The sequence below is a fragment of the Octopus sinensis genome, linkage group LG10 (genome assembly GCF_006345805.1).
Source record: "Octopus sinensis linkage group LG10, ASM634580v1, whole genome shotgun sequence".
NCBI classification, from domain to species: domain Eukaryota; kingdom Metazoa; phylum Mollusca; class Cephalopoda; order Octopoda; family Octopodidae; genus Octopus; species Octopus sinensis.
Genome location: NC_043006.1, coordinates 3,523,274 through 3,547,901, shown reverse-complemented (window position 1 = coordinate 3,547,901; position 24,628 = coordinate 3,523,274). Strand labels below are relative to the sequence as shown.

Genomic DNA, 24,628 nt, shown 5'->3' with positions numbered 1-24,628 from the left:
AGGATGGAGAGGACCAGTACGGAATCGGAGGTGTTGGAACAACTGGCCGAGAATATAGCAATGGGAAACATCATTATGAGAGTATGGGTGGAGGGCAGAGCTCCTCGTTGTTACAAATTACCAGCAGAACGGGAATCCATGGGAAGAAGGAGGAAGAGAAGGAGAAAAAAGGCAAACTGTTCTGAACCCCAACCCACCCCATCACCACCCGCACCCTTTGTGGCCCACCCTTTCCCTGCAGACACTGAACCCACCCGCTCCCTACCAACAAGAAAACAAAAAAAGATAACACAGACACTCAGGATAACTTTAAAAATTCTCGTCCCCTTATATTAGGTGTAATAAACAAGGAAGAAATACGCGAAATATTGAGGGACTGGGAAAAGGTGGAATTACAAGACAGCTGGGATTTGGCGGGGTTGATGTAGGTAGTAATATCAGAGGACCAAGAAAAAGAACTCAAGGAAAAACTTTTAAAAAGTTATAAATTGATTAGGAAAACAATTGAACCGGATAAGAGATATGAACTGGAAGACATATATGGGATGAAACTGGAGGACTACATGTTTTTTATACCGATATAAGGAAGGACAGGTAAGTGATGTTATCGGATGAGGCCGTTAACATCGCTTTCATTTCTCATTTTCACAATTTTTCATCTTTCATACGTTTCTGTATTTTTGTGATGTTTTGTGTCCGCAATGTTTGTAATGTCCCCCTCTATGTCAGGCCTTTATGGGTAATAACAAAATAAGTAACGTCTGTTTTCTCGAACATACGCTACTACTGAGTACTGCTTTTAGTTTATTTCTTATCCATAAAGGACTATAGCTTCTACTGACTATTGCTTTTTGATTCACCGTAAGGTTTGTTGTTATTATTATTACTGTTTAACTATTGTTATCACGTTTGTTGGTTCCTCGTAAGGAAAGCGTTGTTGTGTTGCATTTGTTAAATAATTGTAAACCGTAACCCTCCCGCTTTGGGAGAAGGAGCTTTGGTTATTGTTTAAAAATTGAATTGTGTCCCTGTTTGGGGAAATTGACAATATTTTCACCGTTTATACAGAAGTATTTTTGTTAAAATGTCTTCGATAGAAGAAAGTCCAAAAATGAATTTCTCTCGGGGGGTCATATTTGCAACGGTGTGGTTGTTGTTTGACTACTCCGAAGAAGCTTGCGAATTCGCAAGCCTTCCCCTGCAGGGCAGTGGAATTTTGTTCCTTCCCACTTATTCTGGGAAGATGTTGACGAGGGCTTGGGTCTGCGGTTTGCCACCTGGAATTGAATCCGAGTGGATAGAAGACACTATCTGCCGGGGTCTGGGTGGCAGCAGTACCTGCGTTTGATTGGGAGGAGTCAAAAGCTGTTTTTACCCTATGGACCCAATCAGCAGAAAATTCTGGTTTTTCCAGACTTTTTAAGGATGACCGGGTCTAGGTATCCGGTGATGCTTGAGGGACGCTCCACCTGTGCCTGGAACCCAGTCATATCAAGAAGAACTGCCCCAAGGACGAAAATAGGGTCCTAGAGCAGTTAATAGAAGTACTACTCCCTGCTCCCTCATTGGAGGGAGTGAAGGAGGAAGTCGAGGAGGTGGAAGCCTCCTCGAAAAAAGGAAGAAAACGAAAGGTGGGCAACAATGGTTGTCCACCGAAGGAACTGAGGGCTGCGGGAGAAAAGGAGGATCTGCTGGACAAGGCGGAGGAATTCCACCCTCCCGTGGCTCAAAGGAACAAAAATAAAAACAGTAAAATTGGACATCGCTTGCGGTTGATGATACACTGCCGGCGTGTCCCGAATCATCTTTGGTAGGAGTTGTGCCACTAAAGATGGAGACTGTACAGGCCCTCCGTGATATGGAGGAGGAATTTATGGTCCTCTTCTATAAGGCAGGGACATTGGAGCGCTTTGTTGACAAGCTCAAAATGAAGGGCCGAAGGGAGGGGATCCTATCCCGCACGGAGGACCCTGTCTGGCCTTCGCAGGTGGCTGCGACGGTCATGAGGGAGAACGAACTGTTCAGGATAATGGATACCTTCCCCAAGGATACCTATAGATTTATGTTGAATTGATCCGACTTGGAACCGTCCAGGTGTTTTTCTGAGGCGTGGAGTCTGGCCGAGGAAGAAGATTCTAATTTGATACCTGAATGGATTTGAGTAAGCGGTATATTGCCTCAAAGTGGCTTCGTATGGAGTCAATGTAAGAGGTGCATTGCCTCCTTAATGCTGTTTTTGTAATGAGGTTGATTGCCTTGAAATATTTTATAAAAGAACAACGTGCTCGGGTATACAGCTGTTGCCTTCATTTCCCCCCGTTTCATTTGTCATTCATATCATTATGTGTGAGTGGCTTTAGTAGACGGAAACTGAAAGAAGCCTGTCATATATATATACATATATATATATATACATATATATATATATATATATTACCTGACCGACCAGACCATCAGATGTTGTTACACACACACACACACACACACCACATATATATATATATATATATATATATATATATATATATATATATATATATATATATATATATATATACATATATATGTATATGTATGTATCTATGTATGTATCTATGTATGTGTGTGTGTATGTGTGTGTCTTTGTGTCTGTGTTTGTCCTCCAACACCGCTTGACAATCGATGTTGGCATGTTTATGTCCCTGCAACTTGGCGGTTCGTCAAAAGAAATCGATAGACTAAATACTGGGGTCGAGTCATTCGACTAAAAATTCTTCAAGGCAGTGCCCCAGCATGGTCGTAGTCTAATGGCTGAAACAAATAAAAGAAAAGATAAAAGATATATTATTCACCATAAAAACAAGCACACACACACAGATAGAGATAAATATATCAGAAATTACAATAAAAGCTTGTTTATATCATTTGTTCTGGCGAACCTTTGTGGATGTTCCAAGTGCATTTGGATGCATAATCACATCGGATCATCTTGAAACTCTTTATTGCATTATGTAACAGAGAACTATTGTCTGAAGTTGGAAAGAGTTCTGAACATAACGGCAGCAGTCGTACATATAATTGAATACACAAGATACACACACACACACATGCACACACACGTACGTACATACATACACATAAACACACATGGATATATGTGTGCCTGTTTCAAGTATGTATACATTCTCACATATACACACACTTATAAATGGGGCTCCACTCGCCCCCGTATATACGTGTGTATATTCGGACAAAGATCATAGGTAAGAATATATGCTCAGGTGCACAAACAAACACACTCAATCACACACAACCACACACACACACATACACACACACACACACACACACTCACACACACACACACTCACACACACATATATGAGCACATATATACATGCATAGAGTATCTCTCACATTTACCAACACTTGCTTCAACGTGTAAAGAAATTCACTGACCAAAGTGGACACAGAACAGACAGACAATCCAGAAACAAACACATGTATTTGTACATATCTACGACTCCTTTCTTTCAACATTTTTTTTCTTTTCTTATTTTCTCTTCTATTCTATAAGGTCTCTGTCTTTGAGTCCGTATACGTTTATACATTGGACATATATGAGGGGATACCCAAAATTAACCGGAAACGTTCACTGTGGCAGAAAACCGTTGTAGTTCAGGCTTCTGTCGCTAGCAGCCACTTGATGCTGCCCTCAATTTGCCGACCGGCGTCGTCCTGTGATGTCGTAGTATTTCTCCCCTGTTCGTCGATTTTTTTCTATGGCTGAAACGAAGGAACAGTGTGCTTCTGTAAAATTCTGTTTTTTACTGGGGAAAACGGCACCAAAACAGTTATCATGCTTCAAACAGCTTACAACGACGCTGCTATGAGCAAAATACAAGTTTACGGGTGGTTTTCCCACTTTAGGAATGGTCATTTTTGACCATCATGCCACCTAGTGAATGATTTGAAAACCCTTAAATGTATGTTTAATTAATAAAGTTACATTGTATGAAAGTTCGCATTTAATTGTTTCTTATTCAATCACATAAAAAAGTCTGTCAGCTTCTGGCACAGTCCCTTCCTCATTTAGATCTGTGTCTGCCTGAGCGGGTTCCTCGGTGCGTGGTATAGACGGTCATAGTCTTCACACTCAGTGTATTCTATAAGCCATTTGAGGTGTGAGACAGCCTCTGTGGGGGACTTGGCTGGAGATGGTGCCTCCGCTTCCTCTGTGTCATCTTCTGGCTACTCATTAATCTGCTCCACAATGGCTTCCTCTGCTTCTTTCTACCTGTTAACCCAGTCTTGCAGGGTTATTGTCTCCTGTAGGTGATCGTCTAGACGTTGTTCTGCTGCCCTGGCCCCCTCCTCAGTGAATACCATGAATTCCTCTTTTTCTGACCCTAATTCTGGCTGTTGGGGCTGTGGGAAGGCTACACCAAGGGCCTTGTTCCAGCAGTTGGCAATGGTCCTGGTTGCCACTGAAGCCCAGGTTCTGCCTGACAAGTAACTGGCATCCTTGATGGTAAGGTGCTTCAGATAGTCTGGAACACTAAGTGGAGATTCTATCATTTCCAGGATGAGCCACTTCTTGTAGGTAGTTTTGAAGGCTTGAATGATGCCAACACCATAGGGATGTATTTTGCTGTTGTGTTCTTGGGTAGATAGAGGACCTTGATCTAGCCATCTCTGTTCTGTAGGAAGTCTCCCTGTGGGTGGGCGGAGCAGTTATCCAGCAGGGGGATGCTTTTCTCCCGCAGGTTGAGGCTCCTATGGTGACTCCTGATACTAGAGACAAATGACTTGAAGAACCATTTTTCAAATATGCTGGCTTCATCCATGAGCTGGCTGAGTGTTTGTAAAACACTGGTAGATTGTTCATGTTTACATGGTCGAAGTACCTGGGTGATCGAAACATGCCCACAACCAGGGGTTTAAGCTTGTGGGCCTCTGTCACGTTGCAGACAAAGAGGATGGCGAGTCTGTTCTTTACCTTTTTGTAGCCCAAAGTCTGATGGGCATTTGTTGTTACTGCTAGGGTGTTGTTTGGTAGCATCTTCTAGTTGAGGCCGGATTATCTGCATTATACAGTTGTTCTGGGTTGAGGCACTCTGATTCCATATGCTGCTTCAGGGTAGCTGGGAAGTCATCTCCAGCTTGGCTGTCTGCTGATCTCTGCCCACCATTGATCTTTACAGCACCTGTGCCATGTCGCTTCCGGAACTTGTACAACCATCCCTTGCTGGCTAGAAAGTTCTGCTGGTCAGGCTGGTCAGGTTGCTCTGACTAGGAAACTTCTCTGCCTTGGGTTCTAATAATAGCACATGACAGGTGTGTGCCACTACTCGGCTCCTGGACAAACCAGGTGAAAACTGCTTTCTAAAGTTCACTGTCAGTGGTAATCCTGACCTTCTTCCTCGTTAGGCCCTCACTGTCCACAACTGTATTTACATAACTCCTGAGGTTAGCCTCGTCTTTAACCCAACTACACAGATTGGACTCTGGAACACCGATCTCTCTCGATAGTTTGGCTTTGATATTGCCATTTCGTATGCGGTCAACCAGATTTAACTGTTCTTTTACAGAATAGGATTTCCTCTTAGGCATTGTGTATTCATAAGGTAACTTTTTTTTAAATATCTGCAAGATAGCTTGAAATTGTAATGAATGAAGTGGAATATGGTCTCCCTTTTATATAAATCGTACCTCCAAAGCGTTAATTACTTCCATTAAGGCGGCGAGCTGTCAGAAACGTTAACACGCCGGGCGAAATGCTTCGCAGTAATTCGTCTGCCGCTACGTTCTGAGTTCAAATTCTGCCGAGGTCGACTTTGCCTTTCATCCTTTCGGGGTCGATTAAATAAGTACCAGTTAGGGACTGGGGTCGATATAATCGACTTAATCTGTTTGTCAGTCCTTGTTTGTTCTCTCCGTGTTTAGTCCCTTGTGGGTAGTAAAGAAATAGGTATTTCGTCTGTCATTATGTTCTGAGTTCAAATTCCGACTTTGCCTTTCATCCTCTCAGGGTTGATTAATTAAGAACCAGTTGCGTACTAAGGTCGATCTAATCGACTGCCCCCCTTCCCCAAAAATTTCGGGCATTGTGCCTAGAGTAGAAAAGAACTATTTCCTTAAAATATTAATTTGTTTGACTCATTCGAACCCTTTGATTGGTGGAAGCTTCTTCAAACCATCCAATCAAATCGTGGAAAACGAACTGTCAAAAGTGCTCACCGGTCAAAAAAGTGTTGTTTTCAAAACAAAACATGCAATTAGCATATAATTATACGGTAAGCGATTGCAATATGTTCAAGCCGTTGATTAAGGTATGTATTTCGTTGAAATTCATTGGAATTCTGCTTTTAATCAAAGTTTTTGCAAGTTGTGGGCTATAATGAGAAATTCTGCTTCAAATTATTTGGGGTCCATCAATCCACCTGCGTTATGTGCAGGGACACGGTATAACGAGACACCTTATAAAGAGGGAGCACTGGATTTAGAGAAAAAAAAAACTTCATTTTTAGTTCGTGAAGCGAAGATTTGAAAGATATGTAATGATTTATGCACATTCCGGAAGGGCTAGTATGAAAGATCGGGATAAAGAGTTATACTAATGCACTACTTACTAGATGCCATGGCGTTGTAACAAATTTGCTGTCCGCTCCATCCAAAGTGAGGAACATCTGCTACATGAGGCTGGGATCCAAAGTTCTGCAATGTTCTACCAGAAGAATTACGTAACGTACAGGATGTGGCTACCTTCAAACAAGGAATTGTATAATCTCCTCTCCACGATACCAGATGAAGTACAGATGAGGACGGCTCTGTCAAACTCTATCGATCATTAAATGAACCAACAACCAAGGCGGGTGATATGAAATCCCGGCATACAGAAAGAAATCAACGACATAAGCGTCAGGGAGCTGCGGAAAGTCACAATTGTGCACCAGTATGACCACAGCTACGTGGCTAAAACGCAGAAACGAAATATATATCTTATTTATATACATATGTACTGGCACGCGCTTTCTCTCACGTATACGCATACACCCATATCACACAGTGGCATATATACAAACACACACACACACACACACACACACACACACACACATATGTGTGTGTGTATATATATATATATATATATATATATAAATACATATATATATATATATATATATATATACTAGCAGTATCGCCTGGCGTTGCTCGGGTTTGTAAGGGAAATAACTATATAAGCATTTTTAGAGATGTAAAGTATAATAGCCATCTCAATATGGCTAACCACAAAGGGGGGGGTGTTACTGTAGCTTTTTACGTTCTGAGATTTAATAATAAATTTTTAGAGAGTTACTTCCTTTATATATGCCAAAAATGTATTAAAAATGAGAAAAATTGATGGTAATTTTTTTTTAAATCGTAGACTCATCGTAGACGCTAATATCCAGAAGGGCTCGATATGAATCACGAATATAAGATACCCGGTTTTGGTTAAACTGCACCGCAAAATGTGGGAGTAGTTAGGAATCTAAATCGTAGGAGACAGACACACAACCTCACTTTTATATATATATATATATATATATATGCTATGTTATGGTGACATAAACACACCAACATCGGTTGTCGAGCGATGGTAGTGGTGGTGGGGCAAACACAAACACACACACACACACACACACACACACATATATACATATACAAGACGAGTTTCTTTCAATTTCCGTCTACCAAATCCACTTACAAGGCTATAGTAGAAGACACTTGGCCAACGTGCCCCGCAGGAGGTCTGAGCCCGGAACCATGTTGTCGGGAAGAAAGCTTCTTACTATACAGCCACGCCTGCGCTCTATATATGTATATATAAAAATATATTTATGTATATGCATATATATATATATATACAGGGTGTCCCAAAAAATTGTATGCACACTTTAAACAATTGTAAAGTAGTTGTTTATTAAAAGACACTTCATTTTCAAAATTTAATAGAATCTACAGACATTATTTTATTGTTTTGTCAATGCCTGTTTTCAAACTGATGTCCGGTCTTGTCCAGGCACTGCTGACAACGCAAAGGAATGGAATCACAAATATCACAAAAAAATTTGTTTGGTATTTGTGTGCACTCTCGTCCAATGGCTGCTCTTAAATCAGCGACTTGTAGGTTTCATAGCGTAGAATTTGTCTTTAAGGTATCCCCATAAAAAAGTCTAGTGGTGTGAGGTTTGGTGAATTCAACCATACCTCTTCATCCAATCCACCTGTTTAGCAAGATCTCATCAAGGAAGGATCTAACATAGCAATGGTAGTGTGGGGGTGCCCCATCTTGCTGAAAATAAAACTTTTCATCTTCAAAGTCTTCTCTAATGCTTGGCATAACAGACTGTTGCAACAAGTTCAAGTAAACGGGACCAGTCACAGTAGCATAACAAAAGAATGGTCCAATTAATCCTCTTGATTATAAACCACACCACACAAATATCAAATTAACATGGTGTTTCACCATAACATGCAGATTCTCAGGACCCCAGTAGGTGCAATTGTGGCAGTTAATTGAACCATTTAATTTGAATGTGGCTTCATCACTCCACACAATCTTTGTTGGAAAGTGCGCATCTTCTACACATCGTGCCAAGTACCACTCGCAATGCTGCACTCTTTCGTCTGGATCATCGTCATTAATAGCATCGACTAATCTTGGAATGTAACTTTTCCATTGACAATGCTTCAAAATGCATTGGACAGATGATTTTGGAATACCTACCTCATGACTCGCTTCGCCGCACAGATTTTCTTGGACTTTGGTGATTCATTTCCAGTACTCCTTGCTTTGTTGGGGTTGTTGATGTTCGGGGTCGTCTGGAATGCTTATCGTGGACATTCTGAACAGTTCCATCAGCTTCAAACTTATCTCTAATTCAAGTGATAGGTAGTTGCATTGATGGATCTGTTTGAAACTCCCTCCCCAACTGTTTTTGCACTTCAACTGCATTTTCACACTTCCAGTATCATTTTAGAATGAATTTTCTTTGTTCAAAGCTTAATCTGACTGCCATCATTAAATCCTATAGGTTTCATCTGGAAAGAAAAAATATCAATTGAGTTATCAGCTGCTAAAGTGTGTATACATTTTTTTGGGACACCCTGTATATGTATATATATATATAATATATATATATATACACAAACACACACACACACAAACACATATATATATATAAATGTGTGTGTATGTATGTATGTATGTGTGCATGATGATTCATGCAGAACTATCATAGTGCCTATCCTTCATCCGGACACAATATACACTCCCTTCTTTTTCTGTGCCCTACACCTACCCGCTCCTCATCACCATCCTCGTGTGTGTATACACCCATTCCTGAAGCTGGCTGTACTCCAGCCACTTACAGCTTACCATTATGGTGACCTCGCTAATTTCAAATACGTTTATGTATGTATGTATGTATGTATGTGTGTATGTATGTATGTATGTATGTATGTATGTATGTATGTATGTATGTATGTATGTATGTATGTATGTATGTATGTATGTATGTATGTATGTATGTATGTATGTATGTATGTATGTATGTATTTGTGTATGTATGTGTGTATGTATGTATGTATGTGTGTATGTATGTATGTATGTAATGTATGTATGTATGTGTGTGTATGTATGCATGTGTGTATGTATGTATGTATGTATGTATGTATGTATGTGTGTATGTATGTATGTATGTATGTGTGTATGTATTTATGTAGTATGTGTGTATGTATGTATGTATGTATGTATGTATGTGTGTGTGTATGTATGTATGTATGTATGTATGTATGATGTATGTATGTATATGTGTGTATGTGTGTATGTGTGTATGTATGTATTATGTATGTATGTATGTGTATGTATGTATGTATGTATGTATGTATGTATGTATGTAATTATGTATGCGTGCTTTATAACTTGCAGGGATAAGTGCTTGTCAATGTATCTTCTTTCAAGTGTGATGTAATCTTTGTGTATGTGATTTGTGCAGATGTGCATCTGTTTATATAGTATTTCCTATTTGCTCTTTGATATATAAATATATGTGTGTGTGTGTGTGTGTGTGTGTGTATGTGTGTATGTGTATGTATGTATGTACGTATGTACGTATATATATATGTATGTATGTATGTATGTATGTATGTATGTATGTATGTATGTATGTATGTACGTATGAGTGTAAGTGTCAGAAAACCATGGCTGTGGTTGCAATTATAGTAATGTAAACACATTTCTCCAGGATTTTTGATGTGCAGAAAAAGCAAGGGAGTGATGCTTCTGGCGGAAACTCACACAATATACTGACCGTTCCTCGCTGTGGCCCGTGTACCGTGTTTTCTTTCCCAGGCAATAAAATATTCACCCACTTTATGAAGCAGTCAAAAATTAAGTTATTATCACCGTGTGTAGCATAATTTAAACATCCAAGTAATATGTATTTTGTGCACAACCATGTCACAAGCTGCATAATCTTGGCATTGTTGGAAAACTTGGAGAATGGCTTCATCACTTTCTAAAGGATAGAAGTCCAATGAAACACAAATAAGGAGTAGTGTTCCACAGGGCACTGGCTCGAGGCCGCTGCTATTCATAATGGCTTTCTCAGACATGCTCTCAGCTGCTCAAGTAGCATACCAAACTATGTAAACGATACAAAAGTCACTCAGATGATACAGAACGTTGGAGAGGTTGCGTATCTGCAACGGGAGTTGGACACAATATGCAGGTGGGCAGAGGAAAATATTATGTAGTTTAATGCTGGAAAATTCCAAGCTCTGCAGTACGAACACACGAAGCTCAATGGAAAAAAGACAAGATACACTGGCCCAGGAGGAATTGCGACCCCTGAATCAAAATCAGAGCGTAATCTAGGCATCGACACAAATAATGATGCATCTTTCCAGGTGTATATTATCAAGTTGGCAAAAAATGCAGACGCTTGGCCGGATGAATCCTTCGAACTCTCAAAACGGGAGAGCAGGAGACCATGATGGTCCTCTGGATTACTACTCCCAACTGTGCTCATCAAACATTGTAAAATTAACGACGGAACTCGAGGCTGCCTAGCGAAGCTACATAAAGAAGATTGTCTCAATGTAACATGTCAGATACTGGGAGAGACAGAAAAAGTTAAAACTACTCATTAGAACGAAGGCAGGAAAGATACGCAGTAATATACATCAGGAAAATCCTAGAAGAACTTGTACCAAATTGTGGCATTGCCAGATACACAAGCTGCAGGACGGGGCGCCACTGCATGCTACGAAAACTCCCAAAATTGCCATTAGAATACAGGACCATATACTACAACAGTTTGGGCTTCAAGGGTCCACAGCTCTTCAATATCCTCCCACTAAACCTGAGTGACCTGCATGGCATGGATGTAGGCGTTTTCAAAACAAAACTGCATCTCTTCCTGTCAAGAGTTCCCGATGAACCTACCTCAAGGTAAGAAACACAGATAAGGGCAGCAACATCGAACTCTCTTATTCACCAAATGCCATGCATCAGATGAGGTTTAGTGAAAGTGTAGCAAAGCAAATGGTGATGCTCCAACATAGCCGCAACCTTCGGGCTGAAACTAAGAAGAAAACTAAAGTGAATACGGAATGAATTGAATATAAATAAGAATTAAAACAATGCCATTTAGTTCTTCTATCTCTTCTTTACTCGAACCTGCAAAGCCCGCTACCCGCTCATGCGTCTCCCACCAGGGTCCTTTCCTTCTCCTGTTCCTGCTGCAACATTTATCCTTTCCTTTGCAGCACCAACTGTTATAAGACCCAACCAACCAACCCACCACTCCAGTTTAATGACTTTCTGCTATTTATTCCTCAATCATAACTAAGCGCTCGAGTGTTCCGTCTGCAATTCTGTATACATCTGAAAAACTGGCCGCTGACTACTCCACGCCACATTTCACATTTCTCGCTGAGGGAAAAAAAGCTTTTCTCTTTTTTTCTATAAACTTTCAGTCCTTCCTCTTTAAATTCCTATTCTCAATTTACTTAGCCTGTATTTTCACACCCACGTTTCCATTGTCCTGTCAACAATTACACACCCGTGATTCTTCACTCTCCTATCTTCTCTCCTCCCTCATCTTAACTCTTAATTCCCTCATAACGTCAAACACATCACATACTCAAACTCATATGACTCAAACATTTACCTACTCATACACATCCCACCTTCTCCGATGATCATACCTGTCTTTCTGCACTCACACACCGACACATAGTCTTCCCTTAGGTACATAGTTATGCACATTTTCCTTCATCGATAATTTCTCTCCGTTTCACACACACGTACACGCATACTTACTCTAGCTAACCATGGACTTGATTAGAACCTTTGACTCATCGTCTAATTCTTTGTTTTCCTATCACTACTGACCATTACCAGCCAAACAGCCACTTTGACACCTTCACATACACACATACAAACATTCTGCGCTCGCCTTGTTTACGTTGTCTTACGTCTCCTGTTAAAAACAAAGTACATATTCGTCTCTATCCATTTTCCGTCGGTCATTTTCTGTCGATTCATCCTCCACAAGATGTCAACAGACCAACGCTTTCCATAATTTCCAGGTTTTAACTTTCTTGGATTTGTGGTCTTGGAATTTCCCAAGCTCAGGTTTTACATTCTGAGGCATAATTCCACACTCCTTTGGCCCCCAGACCCACATACCATTTTTCTGGCTAGAACGTTCTAATTTACGTGCGCGCGCGCAAACATGCACACAATAAACACACACATAGTTTGAGTAAATTCTACCTATGAAGATCTTGCTTCTTTCTCGTTGATTTCTCTGGAGTAGCAAGTGTGTCTCATCGATTCTTCTCTGCTACGATTAAGCATTTGGAGTTAATTTCCTTAAGTTTGCAAAGGATTTTGTCAGTTGCAGGTTTTGTCGGTTGGGTTTGAGGGACATTTTCATTTCTTGCATCACACACACACACACACATACACACACACGCACACACACACACACATACACACACGCACACAGAGAGAGAGAGAGAAGAGAGAGAGAGAGGCGTGCACACCGTTCAAATTTACAGAAAACAAAAGACGAAGATAGGTGTAAGAACAACAAACAAGTATATTAGTTTAACACTCAGGAAGAATAGAAACATCTTTTTCGCTTCGAGCTTACGCTCTCCGAGAAAAGTGATGAAGAGTTAGAAAAAAAACGGAGTGAGAACAAAATGTGTAGAAATTAACGGTTCAACATGATGAAATGGCCAGAAGAAAGAAGCGAATGAAAGGAGATAATAATAATAATAATAATAATAATAATAATAATAATAATAATAATAATAATAATAATAATAATAATAATAATAATAATAATAATAAACACATAAAACAATATCATTGATGATGATGGTGGTGATGGTGATGGTGATGATGATAATGATGATGGTAATGCTGGTGATAATGATGATAGTGATGGTAATGGTGATGATAATAACAATAATAAGCCGACTACGGCTGCTATAATGGTACGATTATAATTGTAACGGCAATGATGGCCGTCTCCCCACGAGCCAATCAAAGCTAAAAAATGATAACATTATCGTAGCACCAAAATGTTTTTGGAAACTAAAAGGAAAACTAAATCAGTATACCAAATCGCTTGTCCTATGGTTAATCTGGAAGCGCGTCCCCCAGGGAAGAGCCAGCCTGGGATCGAAAAGTCATCAACTGGCACAAACACTTCTCCGAATACGGACATAGATGGTCACTTGAACGGAAAATCCCCCAACTCGAGCCCTCCAAGTTCGCCACCACAACCACCACAGAAAGAAAAATGTAAGCGGAACAAATGGACCCGAGAAGAGTATAAAGAAGTAATATACGCTTATTACTATGCATTAGGTAGGCCATCTCAAGAGAGACACACCGCAAACTCTTACAGTATATGGAGAACACGGAATCAAGACAGTAGGCCCTATTTGGACGAGAACAAATTAGCAAATGTGAGGAGGGATATCCTTAGAAATAACAGACTCACAGACAGTGAAATAAGCGCGATCAAGCACGCAACGGAAAATGACATAAATATAAGACACAAAGGAAATGAAGAATCAGATGAACAGTATAGCCCGCCACGAGGCTTAATTGAAAGACTGCCATCTGACCAAAGTACACAAAGGCCTGAAGATACAAGAAATTCTATTGTACCTGTTAAAGATAGCCAGGAAAACGAAAAAACAACAGTAACTGAAGATCTCGCATTTGCTGAAGAACACAGAGAGTCTATGGCAGAAATGAGGCAGAAAATCCTGAATACGCTTGAAGTTGTAAGACATACAAGTATGAATGATAGAGAACCACTTCATAAACTCTCAAATACAAACCAAAATAAAAAACAAATCCAAATTGGCAACTATGTAACAAATGAAATAATACGAGAATTAAAACCTGATTTTACTGAGTTAAATGAAATTATTTACGCTTCTGCTAGGGCAATTGAAACCAGCTGTATGCCCCCCAAAAAACAAAGAAAACAAAACCTGGGAAGAAATCAAACCTGGAGAAGTAAAATTGAAAAAGAGATTGAATTTATGAGAGGGGAAATATCAATATTAAATGAACTAATATGTGGAAATGATGTAAGATCCAGAACAGGAAGAAAGATGAAGAGAAACTTTGGATCCTCACCAAGAGAAGAACTGATATCAATAAAAGAAACGCTGAAACAAAAAGTCCAAGCAAAAGCCCAAAGAATACGAAGATTTGAGAAGAGAAACAAGTTTTACAAGCAAAATAAGCTGTTCACATCCAATGCCAAAAATTCTACAGAGAAATAGGGAAGGAGAAGTAACCGTTAAAGACCCCCCTCCCATGGAAGAAGTTCAAAACTTTTGGAAAAGGATTGGAGTGACAAGAAGACGTACAACATAAATGCAGACTGGATTATACAAACTGAAGGATCCTACCAAAATTTACAACAACAAGCATGGGAAGACATCACAATAGCAGACCCAAGAAAGGCACTCACGAAGGCCCATAATTGGAAATCCCCCGGTAAAGATAGGTTGCCGAATTTCTGGCTCGCATCGCTCCCATGCGCACACGGTAAGCTAGTTCAGCTGCTCAATGGAATTATGAGAGACCCAAAGAAAACACCTGAATGGTTAGCAAGTGGCATTACTTACCTACTCCCAAAGAATAACGAAACCAACCTTCAAAAAACTATCGGCCTATACCTGTCTATCTACCACGTATAAAATCCTAACATCTATCCTGGCGGAGAAAACATATGCATTCATGGAGAAGAACGATATTTTCCCCATTGAACAAAAAGGGTGCCGCCGAGGCTCTTACGGATGCAAAGATCAACTGCTAATCAATCGTATGATCCTTGAGAACTGTCACAACAACAGCGCAGAAATCTCAGCACCGCATGGATTGACTAAAAAAGGCCTTCGACAGTATACCGCATCCATGGATCTTGAGATCGCTGGACATCTTCAAAATTTCCCCTGTGATTTCAAACTTCCTGAAGCACAATATGTCGTTGTGGAATACGAATCTCCAATTATACCACTCTAATGGAGTACTTGCCTCAGAAAATATAACATCAACTGTGAATTTTTCAAGGTGACTCACTTTCACCTTTAATATTCTGCATAGCCCTAATACCCCTTACAAGTGAATTAAACAGAACAGGGTATGGGTATAAAATTGCCAATAAAAAAATAAGCCATCTATTTTATATGGATGACTTAAAACTTTATGGTAAAGACAATAATGAACTTGAAGGCCTATTGCGCACCGTGAAAGCATTCAGCGATGACATCGGGATGGAGTTTGGACTTGAGAAGTGTGCCAAGGCCACTTTCCAGAAAGGGAAAGTGAAGACCACAAATTCAGTCGTGTTAGATGTTGACACAGTCATAAGAGAGCTTGAGCAAGAACAAACATACAAATATTTAGGGATAAATGAAGGCTCTGGTATTCAGCATGCAAGCACGAAAGAGAAATCAGGAAGGAATGTTATAGGAGAGTTCGTGCAGTCCTGAAATCTGAACTAAATGCACGTAACAAGGTGTTAGCTATAAATTCCTTAGCAGTTCCAGTTGTTACTTATAGCTACAATGTGTTGAACTGGAATATGAGTGAAGTAAAGAATATAGATAGGAAAATACGCAAGCTGCTGAGTTGTAATAGGATGCACCACCCAAGGCAGACGTAGATCGCCTTTACCTTCCCAGAGCCCAAGGAGGTCGAGGCCTGATCCAATTTGAACTAGGTTACAAAACAACCACAATTGAACTGGCCAAATATCTCGAAATATCGAATGACTGGATGCTAAAGCTCGTGGAAAATCACGAGACGAAAGAAGCTTCATTCTATCATAAAGGAAAGCAAAAAATTTGCTATTGATCTCGTGCAGGATACCCAAACTGAACAACCCGAGGGAAGTACGGCAACTATTGTTGCAGAGAAGGTGAAAATGATGGCAATGAAAAAAGCGCACGAGCAATTATCTGATAGATGGGAGGAGAAACTCTGCTGCACGGCAAAAATGTGACCCGCAGCAAACAAGAAATGTTGACCAGAAGCAAACCATCAATGGCTACGAAGCTCAGGGCTAAAAGCAGAGAGCGAAGGTTTCATCCTGGCTGCTCAAGATCAAAGCCTATTAACCCGGAACTACCAGGCCCATGTGATGAAAAATGGAGCAGACCCAAAATGCCGATTCTGCAACGACATGATTGAAACAGTGGACCACCTAATCTCTGATGTAAAGTCTTAGCACCAGTGGAGTATAAATTAAGACATGACAGAGTTGGCCAATATCTCCACTGGCTAATAAGTCGGCATTACAATATCAAAACTGCCGACAAGTGGTATAATCACCACCCTGAGGCTGTAACTGAAGGAGAAAATGTAACTATTCTGTGGGACTTTCCAGTACATACAGACCGAACCATCAAGGCCAATAAACCAGATATTGTTGTGAAAGACCAAAACAATAAAGTTGCTTATTGATCGACATGAGCATCCCCTGTGATCATAATATCTCAGCGAAAGAGTTTGACAAGCTCAGAAAATATAAAGACCTGCTCATTGAAACTGAGAAAATGTGGCATCTCAAGGCGGTTACAATACCAGTGATCGTAGGAGCACTAGGAATGATCAAGAAGGGAACCGAAAATATATGAGAATGATCCCTGGCTTACCATCCCTGCAAGAAGCGCAAAAGATTGTCTTAACTGGTACATCACACGTATTGAGAAGAGCATTGTCGATGTGAGAACTGTTGCTACTCATGTATTTTAATTTAACTTTAAAAAAAAAAAAAAATGAACGAACTACTGAGTTTGGTTTAATGGCCTACCAATGTATACTATGAGTTTCTTTGCCCTAGGAGTCGGGAATACACTCGGCAAGAAATGGAAGCAAATTTGAAAGAAGAAGAAAAACCCATAAATGATAATAATAATAATAATAATAATAATAATAATAATAATAATAATAATAATAATAATACATTACGATCCATGAACACCAGATCATCTCCGGCCCCAAACACCATGTAAAAAAATCTACGAATAAATTAAATAATACCGGTATTATTCAACACAAGAATAATAATCGGGAAGTACATACTTCAAACTTGCTACACAAAAAGTTCGAAAAACTACACGTGCAAAACAATGTGACAACAGAAATGAACGTACCGGTACTCTACGAAAATGGCGACCATCAAAATAATGGGCCGGACGTTGTTCCTCATGTCCCGCAAATAAAACCAAGAAAGCATAAATGGACACGTGAGGAATACATTTATATCCTACACGCTTACTTTACAGCAGTGCTCTACACAAAGAAAGAAAACACAACAACATATACATATAAAATATGGAAGAAAAATAACATAAATAAAGACCTGGATACAGCAATGAACCCTAATAAACTAGCAAACGTACGAAGATATATTCTCAACGCAAAAAAAATCAGAAATAGAAATAGAACATTTAAAAAAAATACACCAGGAAAATGTAGATAGAAGCCACACAACAATGCCAAATAATATAAACCCTGAGATAGTAAAACACGAAGACAAACGTAACATTCCCAACAAAAACGATGTAAACAAAAAACAACAAACCCAGACCGTAAAGATGCATAATAATGCACGACAAGCAAGAAGCCAAAACACGACAGACAAACATACGAACGGGAAAGAAAGCAACACAAATCTAAAACCTGGAAACAACGAAGGGGAGCCTAATGATTATGACACTATAAAAAGTAGAATAATCAAAGAACTGAAAACTACAGATCTCAAAATGGACCATCGATCATACCTCCCAAAAATCAAAATAGACAAAAAATCAACATCAATTATAAATAGCATAAACCTAGCCGTCACGGAACTAATAGCCACTGAAACAAATAGCGATATCACTGAGCTAAATGACTTAGTATACGCAGCAGCCACTGCAGCCACAAAAGAAGCCGGATACTTACTCAAACCAATCCAAACAGGAGTACCACCACCCAAACAAACCCTGTGGATAAATAACATTAAAAAAATACAAAAAATGAGAAAAGATCTGTCGATTCTTAATGAAATCAGTAGACAATCAACGCTACTGAGCAACAAAAAGAAAACAAAAATACTGTGCAAATACAACATCACAGAAAAAGATTTACCTGAAATGAAAGAAAAGCTAAAGCAAGATATCCTTGCCAAAGCACAAAGGATCCGCCGATTTGAGAAACGCCAACGTTTCTTTGAACAAAACAAACAGTTCAACTCCAACCCCCAAAATTTCTACCAAGAATTTGGCAAAAATAAAAAAGACATCACTGCAGCACCAACGGCAGAAGAAGTGGAAGAATCCTGGAGAGAAATATGGTCGGCAAATGAACAACCAAAAAACAGGAGTATTAAAACAACAAACTTAGCATCTGAGCAACTTTGGACCCCCATAACAACTGAAGAGGTCACCCAGGCACTGCAAAGACTAGGCAACTGGAAAGCACCTGGGCATGACAAGATTCCCAACTTCTGGTTGAATTATCGGACTGGAATGCACAAAAAGCTGGCTAAAAACTTTAACAACATACTAGCAGAGCCAGAGACAATGCCTGAATGGCTCACGAAGGGGAAAACCATCTTAATTCTCAAATCCAATGAGACAGCAAAACCAGAAAACTACAGACCTATAATATGTCTCCCTACAATGTACAAAGCATTCACTGCAGTAATATCACAAAGATTGAACAAGCACCTGGGCGAAACAACCTGTTTCCAGAAGAGCAGAAAGGGTGCCACAAAGGCTCATATGGCTGTAAAGATCAACTAATGATCAATAAAGCCATAACTGAAGACAGCCACAGAAAGAAGAAAGGCCTCAGTATGGCCTGGATCGACTACAAAAAGGCGTTTGATAGCATCCCCCACATATGGATCCTCGAAACACTAGCCATTAACAAAGTAGCACCAACAATCATAAAATCATAGCACTCTATGAATAAATGGCAAACAGTGCTACGGCTACAAAAAAAGAGGGAGTTGTGAAAACAAAGACATCCCCATTAGAAGAGGAATATTCCAGGGAGACACGCTCTCTCCACTCCTTTTCTGCTTGGCACTGTCACCTCTATCTGATATGCTAAATAGAACTGATGTGGATATAAATGTTACGGCAAAACGATCAGCCACCTTTTATATATGGATGACCTAAAACTATACGCTGCAAATGACAAACAGCTGGAAACACTATTAAAGACAGTTCATGGATTTACCAAAGAAATAGATATGAAATTTGGATTAGAAAAATGCGCCAAAGTAGCCCTGAAAAGAGGAAAACTAGTTAAGAGTGGCAACATCACACTAGATAAAGCCAATGAAATAAGAGAATTAGACCAAAGCCAAACTTTAAAATATTTAGGAATCCATGAACTAGATAAGACACAACACACACAAATGAAAGAGAAAATAAAGAAAGAATACTATAGACGAGTTAGATCAATACTGAAAACAGAGCTCAATGCTAAAAACAAGATAATAGGTATCAACACTTTAGCTGTCCCAGGTTAAAGGACACCGTGATGGTGTCAAGCCTATCTGGCGACGTTGATGTTCGCCTGGGGCTAAATGCAACAGTAACACCCCCACCACCCTGCCCTGTCCCTAGCCATATTCAGATGGCTTTAGTCCCTTATGTTATGGAGCAGTTACTGTCTATATCTCATTTAGAGAATTATTATTGCTGTCGAACAGATTTTCGAAATCAGCAAATGTATTTTGCTTGAAAATCTATATATGAATATCCTGCAGAGTGAGATTTCGTCGAGGAAGCGGGGGCCTGCCACACGTTGATGATAGGCAATACACCTTGAAACCATGGTCCGTGTGTGGTTTCCGCTTCATCGAGGAATTATCTCCCTTTGCAGGTTAAAGGACACCGTGATGGTGTCAAGCCTATCTGGCGACGTTGATGTTCGCCTGGGGCTAAATGCAACAGTAACACCCCCACCACCCTGCCCTGTCCCTAGCCATATTCAGATGGCTTTAGTCCCTTATGTTATGGAGCAGTTACTGTCTATATCTCATTTAGAGAATATTATTGCTTATATATATATATATATATATATATATATATTATATATATATGTATATAAAAATAGATAAATGGTACAACAGAAGCACCAATATTTACTGGAAAATAGCAATCGTAATAAATACGACGTTATTGTATAGCTTCACTGCGTATATACAAGCAAAACCGTGTGTGTGCAACAAACATAAAAAAAATTTGTCTTACTTCTAGGAAGAACATCTGATAAATGGACAACCTAGAATCGGATAATGCAGGACTGGTTTCTAACTCTTCAAATTTTCCAGTAAATATTGGTACCTTGTTGTACCATTTATCTATATATAAAATATTAAATACTATACTTACTATTTCTATTCATAATCCCCAAATTTTCCAATTTACGGACTACACGTCTAACACTATTTTTATATATATGAATTGATTATTGAGAGTAATTCAATTTAATTTATGTATAATTTGAATGTCTCATTTCTGTGGCACTGGAATTGATCTTCCCTAATTATCATAATAATAATAATAATAATAATAATAATAATAATAATAATAATAATAATAATAATAATAACAACAACATATGTAGGTATCTACATATATACAGGGTGTGATTGGTAAGTTGTCGCCATTATATATATTTTTTTACGCGCAAGTGCATTGTTTGTTTTTGATTTTTTCGACTACACAGTATAGTAGGGTCACTTGGGCACTGTCTGTGCGAAAAACAACATCATGACGCAATTCACCTTTCCAGAAATTTGGAAACGACATGCTGTACAGCTTGGCATTTGCTCTGGAAGTTCCAATACCAACATTTCAGAGTGTCTAGGTGTCAATCTCAAGACAGTGGAAGGATTCGGAATGAGTTAGAAAGAGTTGAAAGTGTTGGTGACTACGAAGATACGGCAGCTCGGAAAACTCACTCTGATCGTTCTGATAAGAACAGAACTCTTGAATTTGTTGTAGAGATCCAGGACATGATTGACAACGATACCTCCAAATCAATCAGGTCCTTCGTCAGGACGTGTGAGTGTCTGAATTTCTTATTGAAGACATACGATATTCCTCATACAAGATGAGAAAGGGCCAATTTTCCATCCCAATCCTTCAAGGACAAAAAGAAAAACAGCGCTACGAAATTTTGAAGAAACTCAAGCATCCCCTCCAACTGAACATGCTTTGGTTTTTCTCAGACAAGAAAAGTTTCTGTCAGGATGACACATAGAACAATTGTTGGGTTGTCGTGTCCCCAAATCATGTACCGAGAATTATAAAAATCAAACATTCAGTGAACATCCTGGTGTTTGGATTGATCACTAGTGTTGGTGACGTTATGCTTCCATTCATCTTCACACGCGGCCTCAGACTCAACACGACTCTGAACCATGCCACACTAGCAGGAGAACCCAGTCAGGGCTGTCAGATAATTTCTGGGACGACATCACCCCTGACATCTGGCCCCTTAACTCCTCAGACTGCAAGCCCTTTGATTATTATGTGTAGGGTGGAATTGAGCGAGTGACCAGCAAAACACTTTGTAACACCAAACATAAACTGAAGACATGGATTATGGCAGCATTCACCAACATAAACAAGGAGACCATCCAGAAGAGTGACAGGAAGCCGTGGTTGAAGCCAATGGCGATTTTATTGAATAAATTTACTCTTTAGTATTTCCAGACATTTTTATGTAATTTTGGCAAATATATCTATTAAAATGAGATGTCAGTGTTATTTCCCTTTTCGCAAAATTTAGATCAATACACACATACACACACACACACACACACACCACACACACACACACGCACACACACACGCACACACACACACACACACGCGCGCACACATACACACACACACACACACACACACACACACACACATATATATATGTGTATGTATGAGACAGCTGGAATTGCTCGGGGATTAAAATGGCATAGTTTGTGTATTTATTAATTATGTTGAAACAGGTGATACGGGAAAGTGCAGTATTGACGACAAAACATTTGTGGAGTAAATAATGGGCTAATTCGACAAAGCGACATGTCATGCGCCCTTTTGGAGTATTCCAGGCCATAACCTGTAATAGAAAATTGGGGGGGGGGGGGGCTATGGGAATTTTGAACGCAGCAAAAAGCTGTAAGTGAATATACGCTCCTATGCGGTGGTCGGCCCTGCTTCTAACACGACCGATCGTTTGAAGTGTTGACACCTTCATATGACGTGCTTCACCATGCCTTTGCTGATCTTGAGAAAGTCTCATTTTCCTTCTCTGTTGAGACTCCATTTGACGTGCCGCAACATGCCCTTGCTAATTTTGAGAGAGTCTCATCTCACTTCTGTGCTAGTTGATTATATTGACCCCAGAATTCAAGTAGTCCTTGCATTAAAAGATCTTAGGAAAGTCTCATAAACATAATAGAAAAAATGATCTTAGTGTTTCACATTAGAATTAAAAGTGAAACAATGAATGTGAAACAATATAGGCTTATTACATTAAAATTAAAAGTGAAAAAATAAAAGTGACACATTAGAATCAATTGTGAAAGAATAAAAGTGAAACAATATTATATCACATTATAATGTAAATCTTACTCTTTCGCTTTTGATACGTAATACCGAATGAGCGCCAGTGTTACATTGTTTTAATTCAAGGAGAAAAACCAAAATCCATGGTGATAGTCACGGAGACTGATACTATTACCTTGTAAAATTTGATCTGACTTGGTCGAGCCGTTTGAGAATGCATAGGGAACAGACAGACATAGAGATAGAGAGACAAAGAATGTTATATATATATAAATGTATATATGTAAGTGTGTATGAAAATATATATATATATATATATATATCCAAATAAGCAACAAGGATATCCAAAGGTAATACAGTACGATCGTTTCATGCGACTCCATTTAATTAAACAATGCAAGTATTACATCAGTTTTAAAAGGTAGAGCATTTAAAACTTATGTAATACTTGCATTGTTTAATTAAATGGAGTCGCATTAAACGACCGTATTGCATTACCTTTGGATATCCTTGTTGCTTATTTTGATTATAATCACCCCATTTTGAATTATATGGATAATACCATACCAAATTCTGGCGCTTTAACTTACTTAAGTACCATATTCATCCGAATCTAAATTTTTACTGAACTTATATATATACACATTTTTTTCTCTCCTTGTTTTTTCTGTGTCCCCTTTTGTAGAAGAGCGTAGGCTCGAAACGTAAAATACTATTTCTATTCCTGAGCGTTACACTAATACATCTGCTTGCTTTGTACACCCCCTGTCTTCCTCTTTTGTTTTTTTCGTAATCTCTCCCTATATATATATATATATTATATATATATATATTAGATATATATATATATAATATAATATATTATATATATATATTATATATATAACTTAGAATAACTTAGAAAGGTTTTGGCCAGTATTGGCCCAGGCCATGTCTAACTTAATAGCACCACCTGGTGAAGTCTTTCAGTTCAGGATTTGGGCACCAAGGCCCATTCGAGCAGAGAGTTATTGTTTGCGGAGACATATCCGGGTGTGGGTGGTTTGTCCGGTACTGTTTGAAGGAATTTGTCCAAAGACTTCTTGAATTTTGTGTGGTCAGTTTCTTTTTTGACGTGCCCTGGTGTAATGTTGAAGAGAGCAGGTCCAATTGAGGTGAAATAGTTGTGCCGTATTGTCTTTATGTGATGCGATTTAGATTTTTGTTGTGGACGGATGGCACGTGGTCCAAGCCTTGGATGCATTTTGAAGGTGATGCCAACATCATTCGGACAGTGCTGGTGGAATATTCCACATCATACAGATAATGTAGCGTTCAGGCCGTCGTTGGAGTGAATACAATTTCAGCTTCTCTAGTCTACCCCAGTAGTCAAGGTCTGACATGCCATCTATCTTTTTGTTGATTGACCTTTGGGGAGCTTCAATTCTCATAATATTTTGTTTTGTGTAGGGAGACCACAGTGGACAGCAGTATTCAA

The 24,628-nt window shown here is 39.2% G+C and overlaps 1 long non-coding RNA gene across 1 annotated transcript in view; it reads left to right on the top strand.

Annotated features, from left to right (window-relative positions):
• LOC118764944 overlaps positions 1-4,299 on the top strand; it is a 12,852-nt gene extending 8,553 nt beyond the window's left edge. The window contains exon 3 of the long non-coding RNA XR_005000784.1: positions 4,289-4,299. This is a non-coding gene — a long non-coding RNA (uncharacterized LOC118764944). The remainder of the gene's footprint in view (positions 1-4,288) is intronic.
• Positions 4,300-24,628: the final 20,329 nt, after the last annotated feature.